The sequence below is a fragment of the Microtus pennsylvanicus genome, chromosome Y (assembly GCF_037038515.1).
Source record: "Microtus pennsylvanicus isolate mMicPen1 chromosome Y, mMicPen1.hap1, whole genome shotgun sequence".
In the NCBI taxonomy this organism is placed as follows: domain Eukaryota; kingdom Metazoa; phylum Chordata; class Mammalia; order Rodentia; family Cricetidae; genus Microtus; species Microtus pennsylvanicus.
In genome coordinates, this window is record NC_134602.1 from 18,257,018 (window position 1) to 18,270,235 (window position 13,218).

Consider the following 13,218-nt stretch of genomic DNA (forward strand, 5'->3'; position numbering starts at 1 on the left):
ACATAAAGATATTCTGTATCTTCATTAGAGAAGGGAGTACTGAGAGTCAAACTGCCAAAAGAAAGAAACATTAATCTGTGAAACAGCACCTATTAGAAATAATTATCTTTTAAAACACATATGGAAAAAGAGGATCTTTGCCATTTAAGTGGACTGAGGAATTGGACATTTTTAGCAAAGATAGAGTGGGGAGAATACCTGACATTAACCGTCCCCCAGCTATCAAATATAGGAGCTGTTAACGACATAAATTTTGGACCCAGAGCAGATTTGAAAGAAACCTTTCTTTGACTACAGAGGTCCTAGTTGCTTCCTAAACATATTTACCAAAAGAAAATATCTTGGCTCTCTAGATTCCAACTTCTGGAAATTCGGTTGAACAGTTGTGGAGCCCAAGAGCTGAACTCACCTCCTCAGCCACCGTGAACATAGTAAGCCCACCTTCACAGAAGACTAGTGCTTCATGTGGAACAGAGTTGCCACCCCCAACCAAAGCTTTGTGACATCATCAAGGCTCTACTTATGTCATAAAACTCCTCCTAGCCAGGTTTCTTCCCTACTAACCCCCAGAAATATCCAGCATACAGGTCCTAAAATGCTGCTCATACAGCCCCATGAAGACCCAAAATAAACACCCCAATCTTCTTCCCAATTACTTGAGTCATATTTTCCAAGTAACTCAACCCCTTTATGTGTTTTTTTTTCTGTAAAATAATTTTTGGTCTGAGTCAACAACTCACATGAATGTTTTTTTTTTCCTAGCTCCAATGTCCTCATTGGTTATTTTCTATTGATTTTTCCATTACTTCATAATAATAATTATCAAACTTTCCACTTCTCTTCCTCCTCCCACATTCTTCTTGCTCCGCAAATAAACCTCTCCACTCAAACACCAGTCCAAATAGAGGGCAGGGTACTTTGAGCTGTGGGAAGTCCAAGCCCACCCTTCATCCATCCAGATTTAGCAAGGTATGCATCCACAAAAAATATGATCACAAAAAGCCAGTGTATGATATGCAGACAATTGCAAGTGGCATTATCTTTGGCTTCTCCGTCTGCCCCAATTGTCAGCCACATTCAGAGCTTCCAGTTTGATCCCATGTTCTTTCATTCCCAGGTCACTGGATTAGTTGAAATCCCCTTAGTTCAGGCACAGTGTCTCATAGTGTGGACCAAGCCCTTATATTCCTGACATCCTTGCTCTTTTTCTCAATCCATCTGCTCTTCCACTGGAGCTTGGAAGCTCCATCTAGGTTTCTGATTTTGACCCTGACTTGATCTCCATCATTTGCCAAACAAAAGTTCCATGGTGGTTTTCAAGATAGTCAGTCATCAGTCTGACTATGGGACAAGGCACACATAGTTCCTATAGACAAGTCACAGTGCGATCAACTTCTCCTCCCTGCTTAAGTACCTAGAGATGGTCACCGTATGGCCTTCTAAGAACCACTCAAGAGATATCGATCTTGACATCCCCAGAATGGCCCCATAAATTGAGATATCATCAGTGTATGTGCATTAACTTGTGTGTGTGTGTGTGTGTGTGTGTATTTAAATCACAATAACAAATGGATTGTAATATTGAAGATTCTTTTTTTTTCTTTTTTTTTATTTTTTTTAATTTTTTTATTGATAAAAGGAGGATAAAGAAAAGAAAAAAAAACAAATTTCCACCTCCTCCCACCAGCCTCCCATTTCCTTCCCCCTCCTCCCACTCTTCTCCCCCTCCTCCCACTCTTCTTTCCCTCCTCCCACCCCTCTCCCCTTCCTCCCACCCTTTCCCCCTCCCTTTCCAGTCCATAGAGCTGTCAGGGTTCCCTGCCCTGTGGTACCTCCTAGGTCCTCCCCCCTCCATCCATATCTAGGAAGGTGAACATCCAGACTGGCTAGGCTCCCACCAAGCCAGCACATTGCGTAGGATCAAAACCGCATGCCATTGTCTTGGCGTCTCATCAGCCCTCATTGTTCGCCATGTTCCGAGAGTCCAGTTTTATCCCATGCTTTTTCTGGTAACAGTCCAGCTGGCCTTGGTGAGCTCCCAGTAGATCATCTCCAGTGTCTCAGTGGGTGGGTGCACTCCTCGTGGTCCCGACATCTTTGCTCATGTTCTCACTCCTTCTGCTCCTCATTGGGACCTTGGGAGCTCAGTCCAGTGCTCCAGTGTGGGTCTCTGTCTCTATCTCCATCCATCGCCAGATGCAATTTCTAGGATGATATGCAATATATTCGTCAGTATTGCTCTAGGGTAGGGTCATTTCAGGTTCCCTATCCTCAGCTGCCCAGGGAACTAACTGGGGACCTCAGCTTGGGCACCTGGGAGCCCCTCTAGGGTCAAGTCTCCTGCCCACCCTAAAGTGGGTCCCTTAACTAAGAATTGTGGTTCCGTGCTCCCCTATCCAACCTTCCTTTATCCCGATCCTCCTGTTTCCCCAAGTCCACCCTCCTTCCCTTCTACCTTTTCTCTCCCCATCTCCCCTAACCCCCATCACACCCCACCCCCAAGATCCCACTTTTCCCCCCCGGCAATTTTGTCTACTTCCCTTATCCAAGAAGATAACTATATGTTTTTCCTTGGGTTCACCTTCTTACTTAGCTTCTTTAGATTCGCCTATTGTAGACTCCGTGAACCCTATTTATGGCTAGAAACCAATTATGAGTGAGTACATCCCATGTTCGTCTTTTTGGGCCTGGGATACCTCACTCAGGATAGTGTTTTCTATTTCCATCCATTTGCATGCAAAATTCGAGAAGTCATTGTTTTTTACCGCAGCGTAGTACTCTAGTGTGTATATATTCCATACTTTCTTCATCCATTCTTCCATTGAAGGGCATCTAGGTTGTTTCCAGGTTCTGGCTATTACAAATAATACTGCTATGAACATAGTTGAACAAATGCTTTTGACATGTGATAGAGCATCTCTTGGGTAAATTCCCAAGAGTGGTATTGCTGGGTCCAGGGGTAGGTTGATCCCGAATTTCCGGAGAAACCGAAACACTGACTTCCACAGTGGTTGCACAAGATTGCATTTCCACCAGCAATGGATTAGGGTACCCCTTCCTCCACAGCCTCTCCAGCAAAGGCTATCCTTGGTGTTTTTGACTTTAGCCAATCTTACAGGTGTAAGATGATATCTCAAAGTTGTTTTGATTTGCATTTCCCTGATCGCTAAGGAGGTTGAGCATGACCTTAAGTGTCTTTTGGTCATTTGAACTTCTTCTGTTGAGAATTCTCTGTTCAGTTCAGCGCCCCATTTTTTAATTGGGTTAATTAGCATTTTAAAGTCTAGTTTCTTGAGTTCTCTATATATTTTGGAGATCAGACCTTTGTCTGTTGCGGGGTTGGTGAAGATCTTCTCCCAGTCAGTAGGTTGCCTTTGTGTCTTAGTGACAGTGTCCTTTGCTTTACAGAAGCTTCTCAGTTTTAGTATGTCCCATTTATTCAATGTTGCCCTTAATGTCTGTGCTTCTGGGGTTATACCTAAGAAGCGATCGCCTGTGCCCATCTGTTGTAGGGTATTGCCCACTTTCTCTTCTATCAGATTCAGTGTTTTCGGGCTGATATTGAGGTCTTTAATCCATTTGGACTTGAGTTTTGTGCACGGTGATAGATAGGGGTCTATTTTCATTCTTCTACAGGTTGACATCCAGTTGTGCCAGCACCATTTGTTGAAGATGCTTTCTTTCTTCCAATGTAAACTTTTAGCTCCTTTATCGAAAATGAGGTGTTCATAGGTTTGTGGGATAAAGTCCGGGTCTTCTATACGATTCCATTGGTCGACTTCTCTGTTTTTATGCCAGTACCACCCTGTTTTCATTACTGTAGCTCGGTAATAGAGTTTGAAGTCAGGGATGGTAATGCCTCCAGAAGATCCTTTATTGTATAGGATTGTTTTGGCTATCCTGGGTTTTTTGTTTTTCCATATAAAGTTGATTATTGTCCTCTCCAGATCTGTGAAGAATTTTGATGGGATCTTGATGGGGATTGCATTGAATCTATAAATTGCCTTTGGTAGAATTGCCATTTTTACTATGTTGATCCTCCCAATCCAAGAGCAAGGGATGTCCATCCATTTTTTGGTATCCTCTTCAATTTCTTTCTTCAATGCCTTAAAGTTCTTGTCAAATAGATCTTTCACTTCCTTGGTTAGATTTACCCCAAGATATTTTATGCTGTTTGTGGCTATCGTGAATGGTGAAGCTTCTCTGATTTCCCTCTCTGCTTCCATATCCTTTGAGTATAGGAGGGCGACTGATTTTTTGGAGTTGATCTTGTATCCTGCCACATTACTAAAGCTGTTTATCAGCTGTAAAAGTTCTTTGGTGGAATTTTGGGGGTCGCTTATGTACACTATCATATCATCTGCGAATAACGAAAGTTTAACTTCTTCATTTCCAATTCGAATCCCCTTGATCCCATTATGCTGTCTTATTGCTATTGCTAGAACTTCCAGCACTATATTGAAGAGGTATGGCGAAAGTGGGCAGCCTTGTCGTGTTCCTGAGTTAAGCGGGATGGCTTTGAGTTTCTCTCCATTTAATTTGATGTTAGCTGTCGGCTTGCTGTATATAGCTTTTATTATATTTAGGTATGACCCTTGTATCCCTAATCTCTCCAAGACTTTTAACATAAATGGATGTTGAATTTTGTCAAATGCTTTTTCAGCATCTAATGAAATGATCATATGTTTTTTTTCTTTCAGTTTATTTATATGATGGATTACATTGATAGATTTTCGTATGTTGAACCAGCCCTGCATCTCAGGAATGAAGCCTACTTGATCATAATGGATAATTTTTCGGATGTGTTCTTGGATTCGGTTTGCCAGTATTTTGTTGAGGATTTTTGCGTCGATATCCATGAGTGAGATCGGCCTGTAATTCTCTTTCCTGGTTGAGTCTTTGTGTGGTTTTGGTATCAGAGTAACTGTAGCTTCATAAAAGGAATTTGGTAATGACCCTTCTGTTTCTATATTGTGGAATACATTGAGGAGTATAGGTATTAGGTCTTCTTGGAAGTTCTGGTAGAATTCCGCATTGAAACCATCTGGCCCTGGGCTTTTTTTGGTAGGGAGGTTTTTGATAACAGCTTCTAGTTCTTCGCGACTGACAGGTCTGTTTAGCTTGTTCACCTGGTCCTGATTTAATTTTGGTAAATCGTATTTATCTAAGAAAGTGTCCATTTCTTTTACATTTTCCAGTTTAGTGGCATACAAGCTTTTGTAGTAAGATCTAATGACTCTCTGAATTTCCTCTGTGTTTGTGGTTATGTCCCCCTTTTCATTTCTGATCTTATTAATTTGCAAATTTTCTCTCTGCCGTTTGATTAGTTTGGATAGGGGTTTGTCAATCTTGTTGATTTTTTCCAGGAACCAGCTTCTTGATTCATTGATTCTTTGGATTGTTTTTTGTGTTTCTATTTTGTTGATTTCAGCCCTCAGTTTGATTATTTCCAGTCTTCTACTCCTCCTAGGTGAGTCTGCTTCTTTTTTTTCTAGAGCTTTCAGGTGGGCTGTTAAGTCTCCAATATGTGCTTTCTCTGTTTTCTTTAAGTGGGCACTTAGTGCTATGAACTTTCCTCTCAGGACTGCTTTCATAGTGTCCCATAAGTTCGAGTATGTTGTTTCTTTATTTTCATTGAATTCAAGGAAGACTTTAATTTCTTTCTTTATTTCCTCCTTAATCCAGGTATGGTTCAGTAGTTGACTGTTCAGTTTCCATGAGTTTGTAGGCTTCTGGGGGTAGCATTGTTGTTGAATTCTAACTTTAATCCATGGTGGTCTGATAAGACACAGGTGGTTAGTAATATTTTTTTGTAGCTGTGTAAGTTAGCTTTGTTACCAAGTATGTGGTCAATTTTCGAGAAGGTTCCATGAGCTGCAGAGAAAAAGGTATATTCTTTCCTATTTGGGTGGAATATTCTATAGATGTCTGTTAAGTCCATTTGCTTCAATACCTCCATTAATTCTCTAATTTCTCTGTTAGGTTTCTGTCTGATTGACCTGTCCATTGGTGAAAGAGGAGTGTTGAAGTCTCCTACTATTAGTGTGTGCGGTTTGATGGTTGCCTTGAATTTTAGCAATGTTTCTTTTACATACGTGGGTGCTTTGATATTAGGGGCATAGATATTCAGGATTGAGATTTCTTCCTGATGAATTTTTCCTGTTATGAGTATAAAATGTCCCTCTCCATCTCTTTTGATTGATTTAAGTTTGACGTCAACTTTGTTAGAAATTAGTATGGCCACACCTGCTTGTTTCTTAGGTCCATTTGCTTGATAAGCCTTTTCCCAGCCCTTTACTCTGAGTAGGTGCCTGTCTTTGTGGTTGAGGTGTGTTTCTTGTAGACAGCAGAATGTTGGATCCTGTTTTCGTATCCCAGTCTCTTAGCCTGTGCCTTTTTATAGGTGAGTTGAGTCCATTGACATTAAGTGATATTAATGACCAGTGGTTGTTAACTCCGGTCACTTTTTAAGTAGTAGGGTTTGTGTGTTTCCCTTCTTTGAGTTGCGCTGGTGAAGGGTCTCTAGATGTCTGAGTTATTGAGGTCTTTGTTGGACTCCTTGGTTAGTGATTTTCCTTCTATTATTTTCTGTAAGGCTGGATTTGTGGCTACGTATTGCTTAAATTTGTTTTTATCCTGGAAAATTTTCTTTTCTCCATTTATGGTGAACGAAAGCTTGGCTGGATATAGTAGTCTGGGCTTGCATCCATGGTCTCTTAGTTTTTGCAGTACATCTATCCAGGACCTTCTGGCTTTCATGGTTTCCATAGAGAAGTCAGGTGTAAGTCTGATAGGTTTACCTTTATAAGTAAGTTGGCCTTTTTCCTTTGCGGCTCTTAATATTCTTTCTTTATTCTGTATATTTTGTGTTTTGATTATTATATGGCGAGGGGATGTTTTTTTTGATCCAGCCTATTTGGGGTTCTGTATGCCTCTTGAACCTTCATAGGTACATCCTTCTTCAGGTTGGGAAAGTTTTCTTCTATAATTTTGTTAAGTATATTTTCTGGACCGTTGAGCTGCACTTCTTCTCCTTCTTCTACTCCAATTATTCTTAGGTTTGGTCTTTTTATTGTGTCCCATATTTCCTGAATGTTTTGTGATGAGAGTTTGTTGGACTTGCTGTTTTCTTTGATCAGTGCGTTTATTTTCTCTATGTTATCCTCAGACTCTGAGATTCTTTCTTCTATCTCTTGTATTCTGCTGGTTATGCTTGTTTCTGTAGTCTCTATTCGTTTACCTAGATTTTCCATGTCCAGCCGGCCCTCTGTTTGTGTTTTCTTCTTTGCCTCCATTTCATTTTTCAAATCATGAACTGTTTCCATTATCTGCTTGATTGTTTTTCCTTGCTTTCCTAGGGTGTCATACACTGATTTACTCAATTCCTCGAACATTCTGTTATACTTCTCATCCATTTCTATAAGGGCATTTTTTATATGCTGTTTAAGGGTGTCAATCACTGTCATGAAGTCAGTTTTTTCTCCTTCTTCATGATTAAGGTGTTCATGTCCTCCTGTTGTGAGGTCGCTGGCTTCTGGTGGTTTCGTGTTGTTCTTCAGATTGTTGGGTGAATTCTTGCATTGGCGTCTCCCCATCTCTTCCTTCCAATATTCTCCTATGGATCTTCTTTTACAGGATCAGGTCTTCTTGCCAACTGATGTACCTTCCAAGTGATGTCACTCCCCCGTGATGTTTCTCCTGGAGTCCAGTTCCGATCTCCTTGCTGCTTGGTTAGCTTCCAAACAAAGGCCCACCCTGCTTGCTGCAGGCAGGTTATGGAGACAAAGGAGCTACCACCTTCCCCTTTGCACTCACCTTCGGGTTCAGTCCCAGCGCCCAGGCAGGCTGAACAGGGAGGCACTCTGCTCCAAGAAGGGAGGGATGGAGGGAGACAGGGGGTAGGGGGATCTGGATGTAAGCTGGATGGGATAGGAAGAGAGAGGAGGTACCGGGCAGTGTAGCCCTGTAGGTTGATCAGGAAGTGTAGGCGGGCTGTTCCCGGGTGCCGCAGCACTCACTCACCACAATGATGTCTCACTAGGTGCCCTGATGAAACTCCATGCTGCTTGGTTCGCTCGCAGACAAAGGGCCCACCCTGCTTGCTGCAGGCGGGCTTTGGGGACAAAGAAGCCCCCGAGCTCCCCTTTACCCTACGCTTGGGGTTAGGACCCAGCGCCCAAGCAGGCAGAGCAGGGAGGCTCTCTGCCACCAGGGAAGGGAGGGGGGAGAGAAACAGAGGGTGGGGGGATCTGGATGTAAGCTGGATGGGATAGGAAGAGAGAGGAGGTACCGGGCAGTGTAGCCCTGTATGTTGATCAGGAAGTGTAGGCGGGCTGTTCCCGGGTGCTGAAGCACTCACTCACAACAATGATGTCTCACTAGGTGCCCTGACCGAAACTCCATGCTGCTTGGTTCGCTCGCAGACAAAGGGCCCACCCTGCTTGCTGCAGGCGGGATATGGGGACAAAGAAGCCCCCGAGCTCCCCTTTACCCTACGCTTGGGGTTAGGACCCCGCGCCCAAGCAGGCAGAGTAGGGAGGCTCTCTGCCACCAGGGAAGGGAGGGGGGAGAGCTGAAGATTCTTCTCATCTTGAGAAGAGTATTTGCTACAGGAACACTCTCACAGTAATAGTGAGAGTGTAAACTATCTAAGAAAGGAGAAATAACTGGAGGAATCCCCCAGGAGTTAGGCTCAGTGTCCCAGGAATTACGCCCAAGGAAAGTCAATGAACTCAGTGATGGAAGATAAAACCCAGCCTAAATAAAACCCTAAATCATTTAGGTGGAACATGAGATACTCTTACAACAGTTACAAGAGGTCTAAAATGCCTGGACTGGAACATAAGGGGAACACAATGACGTGGAGCTGAGAGTGCATGGCAAAACTGATTGGATCTGGCAAAAATTATGTAAGCATACCAAGGAAACCACCAGTGGGACAAAACCCTAAGAAATCTGTATGACAACATATCATGTTGAACATAATGAGATTTATAGACAAAGGAATGATCTCAATTATGTCACTGTCACACAGGTGATGATGAACCAGTTCCATCGTAGAGTGACTCCCTGCTGTGTTTAAGATAACCTGTCAATTCTGTCTAGTCAGTTACAAGGAAATTTGCATTAATTGCACAGATTAACTATCAGCATCATTTACTGCACAATCAAAGGCAAGGCAAAGAAATCATAGACATGTTGTTGAATGCTGATGATGTTATTGGGAGTTTTGATGGGTTTTTTTCTTAAAGGGAAATCATCGGTGACTCTCATGCATGAAGCAGATCCTTTCTCTGTGATGTTTCCTGAATAGCCACTGAGATACCAGCCCATTGAGTTGTGGTCTCTCTCTCTTTTAAAAAGCAACTTCTACCTTCAGCCTGATCTCTTGCTTGAGATTCCCTTCCGGCTACTAGGCTCCTTTTCTGATCCTGCAGAGGGCTTTTGTAAGGGATTGTGATCTCTAAGTTTTTCCCCTTTCAAGAACTAATCATTCTTTAATCACAATTCTAAACTGCTGTGGGAGTTTGTTTGTGACTTATGCCTTCACATGTGATACATGTGACCTGTGTGTATAGGGTCTTCTCTCTGTTCATGTGGGGAAGGCATGGCAGCAGGAGTAGATGGCTGCTCATTCTCTGTAAGGAAATCAGTAAACTGTGGGGACCAAGTACAAGGATGTCCTGAAATATTAAGTCTTGTCCTTTCAAGGCCCCAAAGCCTCCAGCTAGGTTCAGGGTCACGAAAATCTCCAAAACCCACTGAGCATGAAGTATTCAGAACCAGAAGCCTGTGTGTGCCATATCACATAAATTCATCGTGAGTACACCAATCTGTTTTTTTTTTTTAATGCTACATTATTTTTTCCCATCAGAATGATCTATATTACCAATTAACCAAATTTGCTGCATCTTTGGTGTCCTAGAATTGCTTTATATTGTTGCTGGGACAGTCTTACAAACCTTCCTGTGCTGTTATGAGACCTTAAGGGGACAGCACTTATTTCAGAAATCAAAGGCAGTTGGGTTCAATCCTATGGCTAGCTGTTAGCTAGACACTGGAAGGATGGATTTGACTAAGAAAGGGAGACAGCATACATGGAGGCAGGTAACCTTTCCTTTGAAAAATGACCCATTTTGAGGCCTTACTTCAGGCTCTTCTCTTCTCCTAATCTTGGTTTTTTTATTAGTTTAGGAGAAGAATTAAAACTCCATTTACACTATCTGTGAACCTGAATGAGTTAAGTATGTGTGACCAACTTGATGTCTGCCTGTCTGTCAACAGGGCCAGAGTTCACGGGCATCTGATGCATAGCACAGGAATGTCAGCCATCAATCTCTGGTCCACCTAACTCTACAGCATTAGAGTTGTCATGGTTGCTCATCTGATCTTCCTCATATGATCTCCATCCACAGAGATGTCAGAAAAATCCTCCCCTGAGAGTGCAAGTTCTTTACAAATGAAAGATTATACAACAGAAGACACATGGGAGATTTATATGGGCAAGCTGTTGAAAGGATAAAGTGACAGAAGAAGTTTATTGATTAATTAAAGAAAGAATCCGCTTCAGCTGATAGGTTAGAACATAGGTAGGTGGAGTAAACAAAATAGAATGCCGGGAGGAAGAGGTAGTGAGCTCAGAGAAGCCATGCTCCACTCTCCCCGGCAGATGCCATAGCTCTGCTCTCTGAGGCAGATGTTGATGCAGCCAGCCACCATGTCAGACATGCTGAATTTTTCCTGGTAAGTGCACCTCGTTAAACTACACTGATTATTAGAAATGGGTTAAAATGCTGAATCTAATGGGCCAGCAGTGTTTAAAAGAATACAGTTTTTGTGTATTCATTTCAGGCATAACCTTCATGCGGCCCTGGTGCTGGGGACACAGCCTCGCTGTTCAAATAACTACAGAATGGCTTGCAGCCTTGTGGACGACTGAATCCACTGAAAGCCTGAGAAAGCTTGGGAAATAGTAAAGCATGTTTTCTTGGTAGCAGCGATTTCTCGGTCTGCTCTGCTTGCTAGAAGAAAGCAAGGGCTCTCATCTAAAAGAGGCTGGCTGACTCAGCTTCAGCTGCAAAACCCTGCAGCCCTTAAGAGGTCCTGCCACAAAACATTTAAATGGTGTTGATAAAAGCCAACTGAATGCTTGTATGTTTTCAGCAGTAGCAGGAAAAAAAACTGTGTTGTTTTAGAATGCCGGCTTTCTGGGCCATCCTGCCTGGGCAAACTCTGACTGTTTGAGGAAGGAGGGCCAGCTACAGAAAGAGGGCTTGAGGGTTGTCTGTTGCAGCCTCTTTGATGGCAAGGACCTTGAAACACTGTAGACTTGTGGCACTAAATGCGGCTCTGTTCGGTACCTCAGCCACAAGGTTGGAATGGCAGAAAGCTAAGGAATGGGCTACATCTGGCCAGCAAAGCCACGGCTTTAGTCCTACTGAGATTGCTTGGTAAATGAAAGACTCATGTGGTCAGAAAAACAGAGAGAGAAATAGAGTAAAGAGAGATTCAAAGACAAAGAAAATTTTTAAATGATTTACAGTGTGTTAAAAATATGTGCAGGCTAAAATTTGAAGTTCTTAAAGTAAAAAAAAGGAAGAGAGTTGTTGGGTGTGGTAGTACACACCTGTCAACCCAACACATGGGAGGCAGAGGGAGATTGACCTCTGTACCTTCAAGGTGAGGTAGCACACGCCTTTAATCCCAGTGCCTTGAAGGCAGAGACAAACAGATCTTTGTGATTTCAATGTGTAGTAGCATACACCTTTAATCCCAATGCCTGAAAGGCAGAGAGACGCAGATCTCTGAGACTTCAAGAACAGACAGGTACACAGAGTTATTCCAGGTCAAAGATACAAAGAACCTGTCTCAAAAGGCAAAAAATAAAAAGGAAAAATAAACAAAATAGAGGTTAAATTGAAGCGCACAAAGATGGAAAATTCACAGCGAATTTTGATATTGTATGCTATTATGCTCTTTTTGAATCATTTGAATTTTGAGGCAGTAGCAATAGCTGCTAAAAGATGTTTCTTTATAAAAGCTGCTGAAATAATCCAACATAGATATTTTGAAAATGCCTAGACTTTGAAATTTGGATCTAAGGACATGATGCTTTGGAAAGGAGTTTCTATTTTGTTTTCACAGAGGGTGATAGTCTGTGGATGCCTCTATCCTAATATGGTAGGATGGACCACGCCCTACTTAAAGGTTGCTGTGAACACCTTTAAAAAATTGCTTCGCTCAACTGCCAACTGAGATAAATCAATAATGATGCCACCATTCAGCAGGAAGCATTTTGGAGAGAAAAAACTGCACCCACGTTCCCAAATATGGCTTATAAACGTTCTTTTACATTTAAAGTGGGATGTGATATAGATATGAATATTTGCATTAGTATAGATTTTGCTTTACTGATAGAGATTTTAGGTCAATTTTGTTATATGTATATGCATTTTTGATCTTAATTAAGGTATTGTGATTGTGTAGTTCATTTAAAAATATAATGTATATAGGTTATTAATGGATAATCATTAATAATAGTCAAGTTTGTAGTCATGTTAGTTAGATTTTCTAGCTACATAGATATATATATTTCAGTCAGATAGGCATTATTCATATCTCTCTAGACTACAAAATAGGCTATTTAATGTTTTAGCACCTTAGGGTTTTTCATGACAGTGAGACACTCTACTCTTGGCAGCACATAACTACTTCAGGAAGAAGATGGGCATCAAAGAGGATCCTTATGGAGTTTGATTGCCATTTGGGGAAGAAACTGCTCTTGCCTGGATTGTTGCATAAACTGTACACAGAAAACACTCAGAGAGAGGACTACTGAACTTGCCTAAAGGTGAGATGATCTTTTCGTGTTCCTGATTCAGGAAAGGGTCAGCAAAACATTCTTCCAGACAAGCAGATAGTGACTGCCTTTGAAATTTCCTGCTTCATGGAAATGTCTGCTGGAAACTATGGGCCGGTAGGCTGAGGATGGAAACACCAACGGTACAGAGGAACTTTGGGTGACTGTCCAGGCAGCGAGATGTCTCTGTCATTTCTAGAGTTTGAAAATGGCTTACTTTTTGTTTGCTTAGGTAATACTGTATTATTCTGGAGTCTATGATAGAGTTGAAGAAGAGAGAGATAGTTATAGTTTTCCATTGTTATGATAAAAGATAAAATAGATATAAATATTGTAACTGTAATTCTTGCTTGATAACT